Here is an 8,309-nt window from a genome sequence, read left to right as displayed (position 1 = left end):
ACTGCCTTGAAACTTTGAGTTGTTCTGTTTCTGTTAATTTTCTTTTGCTTTTTTGTGTTTTTTGTTTGTTTTTACTTTTGCATTTAAGAACATTAAATTTGATTTTGTTTTGCTCAAATTTTGTTTTGTTTGTTATTTTCTGTTTTTTTGCTGAGTACTGCACAAAACATCCAGCTTTCAAAAAGTGTTTTAAAGACCTCTAGCTCCTAAGAGTTTTAAGTTCCTCCTTTGAGAGATGAGTAGAAGAAAAAAAGGGCTGTGAAACAGGGGCACTACAAAAAAACCTGGCACAGAGAGGCTGTGCCACAGGCTGATGTAACCCTGCAGGTGTTCTCTGGGAGGAAACCTGGAAAGGATTCCTCCCTCAGGTAAAGGTGTGTGAGGATGCTGGGCACCGCTACACCACTGCCTGGGCAACTTCCAGCTCTGGTGTTGATGTTCAGTTGCCAGAAGGCAGAGCAGATGGGGGGTCAGGGGCAGTTTTCTTGCAGTGTCTCCTTTTTTGTGTGAACCTCTACCAGTCCCAGAGTTGATTTTTCAGACTCCAGAGGCTGTTCCATGCTGCCTGCTCCTTTGTTGTCCAGCTGCCCTTGCCTTGGCTCACAGTTGTTTCTCCTCTTCCTGCAACGGGGTCTTGCACAGTCCAAAGAGGTCTGCTCAGCATGGCTGCCCTGAGAGCAGCTGACCTGGCTGCCCATCTCCAGCATTGTCTAGGAAATGCTGCTGCTGCTGTTTCTGGAGCTGCCTCTGGCTTACTGAAAGCCTTGGCATAGGGAGCAGTCTCCCATGGGCATGGAGCTTGTGTACACTGAGTGGCAGTGGGATTTTTGCTCTTGCTGCTTCCTGCCAGTCCTGTTCAGTACCACTTTTGAAAAGTGGAATGGTGCCTGTGACAGAGCAACCACCCAACCTCCACCCTACAAAGTGTGCTTTCTGGCTGGCTGTTCCAGATGCTTCCACCAGTTCCTCACCATTCGTCTCTTCACTGAATGCTTTATTTCTGTGTACAGGGAGAGATGCAGAAGCATTTGGGAAGATTCCTCCCAAGTCAGAGCTGTGTAGTATCAAGAAGTACCAAGTGTCTCTCACCCCCTCTTAACCTCACACTGCTCTGTCCCACAGGAGTGGCCCTGCAGGCATTTCCGGTTCCCTGCAGGTCTCACTTGCCTTATTTCATGTAAGGTGGTTTTTCAAACGAAGTGGGAGTTGCTGTTTTATCAGAGGGGGTTTAGATCTCCAGGGACTGACAGCCTGAGCATGGCTGGGCTTCAGCAGTGCTTACAGACACTGCCCATTGCCCCTGCAGCAGCAGCACTGCTGGCAGCTCACCAGCTGGCACTTGGATTTTTGAAATAAAGCTTCTCTTGGAGGCTTTTTGGCATTACTGGCATCTGACCACTACTTCCATGATATTCTATCTCCCATTCTTTGCTAAGCAGGAAGGAAATGCAGAATATTGTTTCAGCAGTGGGATGAAAACATCTTCTAGGAACATCTGATCTTAGCTTCTGCTAGTTGCTCTCCAAATAGTTAGCTGGCAATTTAGATGAGCAAAGCAGGACCAGTCCTGCTAAAATGCCAAGGGCTGCTCCTAGAAGTAGTGTCTGGGCAGCTCCATTCTGACAGTCAGCAAATACTTGGCCTAAATAACAGAAGACAAGAAAAACCTGGGCATGTGTGCTAGTGCTTTTGTCCTGCCCATGCAGCCACCTGGTAAAGACCAAAAGGAAACTTTTGCAAGTGGAAACAATTCTTGCAAGTAATCTGCCATCAGTGTTTCTACCCAGGAAGCGGGAGCAGCTCATTTCCTTCCCATCTAGCTTACCCTCCTTAGGAGCTCTCCTTGGAAAGGTCCTGTTTCAAGAGAGGGTTTTTTTGTCTCTGAATCCTCAGGGACTTTAGAAAAGTTGTAGCTGCCTTCTGCTTTCTCATCCTTCAGGCTGATGAAATCCAGATGTCTTTCAGGTGACACTTCTCAGTCATTGCTTACAACATCTTTGTAAAGCCCAAGTCCTGGCTCAAGGCAGAGGTTTCTTAAGATTTATCATGAGGTGCAGTAGGCTCAGTGTAGAGAATGTGAGATGGTCTTGGTTGCTGGATTAGGATGTGATGTCAGATTTTAAAGGCCTGGATTTTCATGGTCCAGACTGGAAAGGTGCCAGAGGAAACAGCTGCAGTTGGAGTGTTTCGGGGTCCTTTAAAATAGGGGAAAAGCCTCACAGGAGACCGTGAGGTACCTGCTTCTGAGGGACCAGGGATAATTGCTGAGGAGAGCACATGGTGCTGGCCATGCTGCACTGCAGGGTCTGCTGTGGAGATGATGAGGGGAGCTGTGATGTCTCTGGGGACAGCCCTGGGGGTTTGTGCCAGCACTTCTGAGCACATCCATCTGCCTTTCATGAAGCTGCCATCAGGCAACACCATTTCCTCTTCTCACTGATTTGATCACACAGGCAGATGTGGTTACCAAAAGGGGAACTCCATCTACCTGTACTTAAAAAGAAGAGATGAGAGAAGGCTTCTTCAGTTCTTCCCTTAGGGAAGCTGGGCTCAAGCTGCTGAGTGGGAGTGCAAATGGCCAGACAAGAGGTGGTGGTGTCAGGCTTCAACTGGGCTCTGTTTGCTTTGTGTCCAGACCTGCCCTGCTTTCACAGAGCTCTCCTGTGCCTGTGACTGCTCAGCACTTGAGCACAGCCTGGCCTCTGCTGCTGTAGCTTTGGGCAGCAGGAAGCCGCCCTGGGCTTTCACTTTGCTGGCTGGGAGCAGGCTGTACAGCAATCACCTTTGAGCCTTGGCTCCTGTGGCCTGTGTGAGAGCAGGATCCTATGTCAGGACTTGGTCAGCCTCCAGGACTTGGGAGTCTTTTGCAGGCCAGTTGTGTGTTTCAGGAAATGTCAGCAGCTGTCTGCTGCTATTTCAGTTGTTGCTTTGGCACTTGGAGCTTTAGGATCACTTTGTTTTATCTCTTCTGAACGGGAAGCTCTGCTGCCCTTACTTGGAACCTTTTCCCCGCTCTTGCTGTGCAAGACTGTCCAGGAAGGCTCTTCTCAGGCCAAGGCATGCTTGCTTCAAGCTCTGGCTTTGGGGCTGCTTCCGGAGGTTCACAGGAGCTGTCTTGAGTCTTTGCTAGACTGTGGAGTCTCACTCTAAAATGAGACAATACCTAGTTCACAGCAAAACTGTCCTGAGTGTGGCTGAATGCTACCTGCAGACTTCTCTGAAGATTTCCTGGGCTTTAGTTGTGTTGCACAAAATAAAGACAGAGAAATCAATCTCATTCTCTTAGTATCTGGAAAAAGTTGGCTTTTGTCACATTAAAAATTCCTTGAAGGCTTCATCCAGACTTGGGCCTGATTTATTAATAGGCTTTTGTTCCTGCTCAATAACTGACATTTATTGCCCAGATTTCCACTATGAATGGAATTCAGCCCTCTGCAGAAAGCTGACTGCACAGATCTGATCACACTTAAGCCTTGTGTGAACTCTTTGCAGACAGCGAAGATTCCAAGCCCATGCAGAAAGGGAATCTGGGGCCTTGCTGTGTGCCCAGCCCCCGCTGGCAGAGGCAGGCACAGCTCCTGCAGAGGTGGCACTGTCAGGACAGCAATAAACAGGAGCAGAACCCAAAGCAGCTTAGTGTTTAGGTCTCTTGTGATTCCATTTTAGATGGTGTCTGTGTACCAAAGTGTGGGATTTTTGTTCTTCAAGCTCCATCACCTGAGTCTGGGTTGCCTGAGATGCTGTGCTCAGCTTTTCTGCCTGGAGGGGGAGGGGACTTGAGCCATGACAGCTAATGCTGCCTCCTGTGCCGAGCTTGTGCCAATCCCTTTGCTTCTGCTCTAGATCTGGGACCTGAAGATCCATCTCTTAGGGTGGAAGGAGAAGGCAGGAAATGCCACTGTACAGAACAGTATCCCCACAGTGGTGTGCCCCACAGCTCTGTTCCTTTGCTTGCCTTCATCTGTGTCACCAGAGCATGAAAGCCACTGAACATTCAGAGATCCACAAGCCACTCAAACAGGATCCATCGCTGACACTTGGTCAGTTCATGGCCCCTTCCATTTGCCCAGGTGACCAAAAGTTGTTGGTGTGGAGAGGACACCTAATTTTGTAGAGGCACTGAAGGTTGTAGTCATTGTTTATCTAAAGCAGTTAAAGCTCTTGGTGAGGATGGGCACAGTTCCATTTGTAGGCAGGAATAGGCAGCAGATAAAAACCAAAGCAGAGAAATAACTGCAAAGGGCAGCCAGGCTTTCAGAATTTTGGGGAACACATGGTCCCCAAGGTTCTCAAACATTGACTACACGTTTTGTGTTGCTTTAATGTTCTGGGTAAGGTTGATAAGGTAGAGAATCCTTAAACATTTCAGGAGAGGGTTTTGTCAGTGCATTCTGAACTAACTGAAGTTGCTTTGGGGCCAAGTCAGAGTTAAGGGCTCAAAACCCCCAACCTTGGAGAGTGTCCCGACCTTGTCCTTTTTACCCAAATAAACAGCTCTTACAATCAAATCAACCATTCCTGGGCACCAGGTCCTCTGAACCAGCTCCCTGCCAAGACTTAGGGGGTGTGGCAGGTTTCTGTGCTGCTCTTTGTGAGCTTTCCTGCTTCATTCACAAGTCAAATACAGAACAACTTGTTCTGAGGCTGCCTCTGGCAGAAGGTGACCACAAAGAGGAGATGTATTCTTTGGAACACTGTCAGTGAAGCACATGATTGTAACACTGCCACTTCTAGGCTCCCTAGAATAGCTATAGAATGAAGGGACCAAAGGCACATTGAGCAGTTCCCTTTGAGCTCCCTTAGTGGAGCTGGACTTGTTTGTTTTGGTTTTGGTTTTCTGTTTGGTTTTGGTTTGGTTTGGTACCCCTCTCCCACCCCCCAAAACTGAATTTATCACCTGAGGTGCTTCAGTCTCTGTTTGAAAGCAGAAGAGTCTTTCTTTACCATAGACAAGATCCTGCTGCAGCCATGCCCTTGCCAGCACGATAGCACTGCTAAATACGAAGGTCTGAAGGCCAGGGCTTACTTCCTGTGGTTATTAAAACTCATTTGGTTTACTTCTCATTAACTGGGGACAATGCAGAGTTGGTGAAAAGGGTCAGAGTTCCTCCAGTGCCCCCAGGTGATGGTGCCTGTCCCGGGTGACTGCCCCATTACAAATGGTAGAGCTCAGTGCTGCAGGTCATGGCTCAGGTCCACTCTGAGATTGATCAGGTACAGCAGCACTTCTGTGAAGACTTTTTGCTAGCACTCCCTTGCAGCACAACTAAGCCAAGCCTTTCAGTGTTGCTTTCTCTTTCTGCACCATTTGAAAAGCAGTTGAAGCCCTTTCTGATCTCTAAAGCAAACCACAGCACCCAGTGAGTGGATTTGTCTCTGAATCCTGGGGTGGGTTTCTGCCCTCTTGCAGTTGTGGGTGTTTAGTGTACATCACACCTGGGAGAGCACTGACAGAGTTGGAACTAGGAATGTTTTTCTGTTGAGTGGAAATTTCAGCACTTAAATTCTTTCTCTTTTTTTTTGTGGATAATGATGGAAAATCAGTGATATTAGAACTGCCGCTTGAAACCTTGAACAATTGCTACTGTGCTCACCTTTTAGAGCCTCAATTCTCATCCCATTGGTCCTTAGTTTGAAACCTTTTGGAGCAACTTTTCAGTGGTACAGCTGAACTTTTTCACTTGGTCATTGAGAAGAAAATGACTTGAGACTTTTGAAACCTAAGTTGGGCTGAGCCTTGCTTTGTGCAGTGATTTGGAGCAATCCTGTACTTCTAGTCCTTCCCTTCAGTTGCTTTCCGTTGACTTCTGTAACCCTTGGTTAATGAATTAAGCTGTTTGTGGGACAGGAGGGTTTCTCAATTGTTTTTTTCCATACTGTACAGTATATGGTTCGATATTTTGTATATTTAGTGTGTTTTTAAGTTATTGATTTGTTTTATATCTCAAATAATTTATTTTTCAGGTACCATTTTCATTTAAACTTTGTTTTTACATGGGTTTATTTTAAATAAAGTACGACACTGCTTTCCAAATGTCTGAAATGAAGTTTGGATCCTATTGTGTTATTTTTAAGACCACTTCTGTAAATTCACTTCTTTTAGAAGTTACTGCAGAGCTGTCCCCACTCCATACTTTGGTTGTGCTTTACTTCAAGCCCTCAGAAATTTTCCGCCATGATTTTTTTGGAAGTGACCTGGAAAATTGGGAATTTTCATATTGAAACAATTCTGAGCTTTGATAAATGCAGCAGCAGCAGCTTTATAGAATCCTGTGGATGGAAATGCTGAGCTTTCTTTTCTACATGGTGTTTTCACAATTACATGAAGCAGCACCTAGCTACTGATGCCTGTGTCCATCATGCTTCCACCGAGGACTCTGTCAGTAGTGCAGAGGAACTTTGAACTTCTGCCATGTGCCCATGCCTGGCTTTGTTGAGTCCTTGTCTGGAACATGCCCATCGTGTACTGCAGTGATCCCTGCTGAAAGGTGATGTACTCCACATACCATTTGAGGCTTTTACTTAATTGCTCATATTTTGTCTTCTTTTCCCTGCAGGAATTGGATTGTTGTTGTGCAATTTGGAGTTTGACTTTTTGTCTCAGAAGAATCTGAGCCCTGTTGATGAATTGGCTCCACTACAGAATTTGTTACCTGTAGCCTTGGTAGAAAGATGGAATTAAAAGAAGGTGCATGACTACCTTTTGTTTTTCAGGGAAAAAAACTCAGTTCTCCTCACCTTCTGTTGTTCATCCTGATTAAACCAAAGCCAAAGCCCAGCTACACTGTCCCCAGATGTGTGTTGGAACTGTTGAAGATAGCTCTTGAATGAGCCAGCCGTGAGCTGCCAGCTCAGGAGGCTGCCCCAGCTCCTTTGGTACAGCTGTGGCTGTGAGGCAGGACAGGCACCTGGCCCTGGGGAGGTCCTGGAAGTGACCTTTGCTGAAACCTTGTCCTGGCAGTCAGGAGGGGCCTGTGTGCTGCTGCTAGCTCTGCACAGGATCTTTACAAATACTTCTGGTTTTCACCCACACAAGTTTTGACAGCTTTGATAAATCAGAGTTGGTTCCTGCTGAGTTTCAGCAAGCTCCTTGCTGTGTTCTGCAGTCACAAATTGCCCATCTGTGAGAGGTGGGCTCATGATCCTGCCTTGGAGGCACTGCCTCTGATTTTTCTGTTATCTTGATGACTTGAGTGTGCAAAGGGCCATAAAATAAGATCAGGGTCTGAGGAGATACTAGGGAATGGATGTGGTGCTGCATCAGCTCTGGCATCTCAGTGCAGTGGCAAACTGGGTTTGCAGTTATTGGTCTTGGTATGGAAACTGCTGAGTCCAGCACTGGTCACCAACCTCTAGGATCATAGAATGGTCTGGGTTGAAAGGGACCTTCAAAGGTCATCAAGTCCAACCCCCCCACTCTACAGCCAGCAGGGAATCCTCAACTAGATCAGGTTGCCCAGAGCTGTGTACCAGCCTCTCAGCTTGAGATGTTTCTCTGTGCTGAGCTGGTAAAGAGCAGAGAGGAGCATTTTCTGTTGCTACCAATCTAATAACATCAGTGAGTGTGCAGCATCTGCTGGAATCAGGAATGCTTTGAATTACCACTACAGAACTTGAAGCCTTTCTCCTCTGGATGGAGCTGGGCAAACTTCTGCATTCCTCCTCCCCCCGGATGCTAGTCCTGGGTGACTCCATTCACAGGCTGTTTCTGACCACTGTTGGAATTTCCAACGGAGTCCCTAGATTTAGATTCTTCCCCCACTGCTGTTGGGATTCCTGGAGTCCCCTGCTGTTAAAATTCACTTCCTTCACTTCTGGAATACTGGGGAGGGGACCAAAAAAATTGTAAACATTAAACTGATTTCCATGTCAGGAGCCAAGGGAATTTCATCCTGGCTTTGTATTTCCTTCTCTGTCTCCTGTCTTTAAAAACTCCAACAAACTGACCTAGAAGCACATTAGTGTAAGGGGTGTCCCCTGGGTTGTGGTCATGGTGTGTTTAGCTCAGGCTTTTGCCTCCAGCAGTATCAGGAAAAGAAGCTCTTCAGGAAAGCATCTGAAGCTTGGTCACCATCCCACTCCCTCCTCCCTTCACTCTCCCTCTACTTCCCCAGCACACTCAGTGTCAGAGCAGCCCATCCTGTACCTCTGCTATCTGCTTTCCTTTTGCTGCTTCACTGTTTTGAAGCTCCCTTCCTCTTCCTTAAGCTGCCTTCTGCTTATCATTTGCCTCACAGCGGCAAGCCTGGAAGGAAAAGTGAAACATTTTTGTGTGTGTGAACTCTGCAGCTGAACCCAGAGGCAGGTTT

The sequence above is a fragment of the Indicator indicator genome, chromosome 36, assembly GCF_027791375.1.
Source record: "Indicator indicator isolate 239-I01 chromosome 36, UM_Iind_1.1, whole genome shotgun sequence".
NCBI classification, from domain to species: Eukaryota; Metazoa; Chordata; class Aves; order Piciformes; family Indicatoridae; genus Indicator; species Indicator indicator.
This window is presented reverse-complemented; position numbering follows the sequence as displayed.